We start from the raw sequence: 2,055 nt of genomic DNA, 5'->3' as shown, positions 1-2,055 counted from the left end.
GCACTGTGAACTAAATAAACGTTCCCTTTGTATTTTAAAAAAATTTATTTGTGATCTGTACATGTGATAAAGTGGGGCTTCCTTGTAGACTTTTAAAGGCAAAACAAAACAAAACAAAAATCCAAAGTAAAAATGTATAAATACAATATATATTTTCTTACAAAAATGGGAGATTTACAAAATATACATACTGCACTTATCTCTATTTTACAAATTTCACATGCAAGAGATACAACACAAAAGATGTCAAAAAACTGTAGTGGGAGTTTAAAAAATCTGACAAACGAGACAGTTTTGGAGGTTTAAGAAACACAAAGTCAATGTTAACCTTAAAATAAAAAGCAGCTCCACTCAACTGAACATTACATACCTAAAGTAACTTGTACTCCTTACAATACCCTCTATGATTTAAAAACTGTTCAAAACAGCATTTAAAAACTGTTTGGAGAACTAGGACAGTGTTGCAAGTTTGGAGGGTGATGTCAAAGGTGGAGTAAAGTTTAGCTCCCAAGATTCTTTGCTCAGTTTTAGACCATTTGCAAAAGAATGAATTCTATTATAGAAAAAAAAGTACAAGACTTAAGATTAATAAAATTTAAGTAACCTAGCACATTTTAAAGAATGCCAGAATTATTTTGAAATTTACCTTCTTTTAATGTCTTTCCTTAAAAGGGGGACCCCATGGCTTGAACTGTCCTCTTCATTCACTATCATTTCTGCAGGTCATCTCCTCACTCAGGGACACAAAGACAAGGTCAGCATACACATGTTTTATAAATGGATTTATGGAATGAAGAAAACAGGACAAAAATGGGTCTTTACTTTAAAATTTAATTTTTCTGTATTATGGAGGCTGAAGGTGTTATTAGACTTTTCTTTTTATCTTGAAGGGTTCAAATTGGAGAAAAAAATAGAAAACCTAAATGCAGGTTTACAGGAAGAAAAAAAAATGGAGAGACTTCCCTCAACATTTTAACACAGCCCAATGGATCATGTGTTCTAAATTAAATTTATGTGAAACAAACACAACAAAACCCCTTGCATTTCCTTTAACCAAGTCAGAACCTCTGACCGAGCGGAGTATGGAAGCACACAGCCTTTCACTTTTCCTTAAAAAGGAATGTTTATCTCAACCAAATTAAAATCCAAAGGGAAACCTTAGATTTGCGCTACTTTGCCTATAAAAGTTGCTGTTTTCAGTTATGCCTTTCCACATGGAGACACTTTTGTTTCTTCTTTTGTCTCTTACAACAAAGACAAGGGGGAAAATGCATTCCTGTTTTGAAAAGCAACAAGTCATCATTTCTCTTCAGGGTATTAAATCGACTAAAATACCCTTCTTTCTCTTGCCTTCCCCAGGAAAAAAAAAAGTAGCAGAAATATCTACTACTCCTCTCCTTTGCATCATCTCCAAACGCTGTCTTCATTTCTTTAGCATCCTCACATTAGGATTCTAGGAGGCAGGCCTCCCAAGACTTCTAAATGCTTATTTTACAAGACTTGAAAGGAGTAAAGGAAGAAAAACAGGCGGGAGGGGGCAGGGGAGGAGAGACTGTAATGTCTGACCCTGGAAATTAACCCATCTGGGCTCCAGTTTGGCCCCAGTGAAAAGAGATTATGGTTTGACCACCGCTTGACAAGGACACCGCAGGGAGTCCTCCCTTCTTACAACAAAGCCGCCGCCGCAGACAGAGCTGTACCTTTCACCCGGGCCTCACAGGAGTGAGGACAGGCTACTTGTCTTGCAGTAGGGGAATCGCGCACAGTCCCAGTTCAGCCAGAGCCGGGTGGAACTCACAGCAACCTCTACTAGTTCTCATTCTTCTCGATGGGCCCAGGTCGGTCCGTACCGTATGTGACTAACATTATCGTTATTATTATCATCATCATCCTGCAAGTCTTTGCTAGAAGTCTTTTCATTCAAACCGTCTTCCCACCCAGGCTTCCTTTCCAAATCCACCCCTCTTCCCACATCTACAAGTATCTTCTCACTTCCAGGTCACTTCTCATTGGAGGGGGAGGAGGTTACAGAAACAAGCCCCTCACCCAGAAGTT

Source organism: Pteropus alecto, unplaced genomic scaffold, assembly GCF_000325575.1.
Source record: "Pteropus alecto unplaced genomic scaffold, ASM32557v1 scaffold3, whole genome shotgun sequence".
Taxonomy (NCBI): Eukaryota; Metazoa; Chordata; class Mammalia; order Chiroptera; family Pteropodidae; genus Pteropus; species Pteropus alecto.
The sequence above is the reverse complement of the archived record's forward strand: the minus strand, read 5'-3'. Positions refer to the sequence as shown.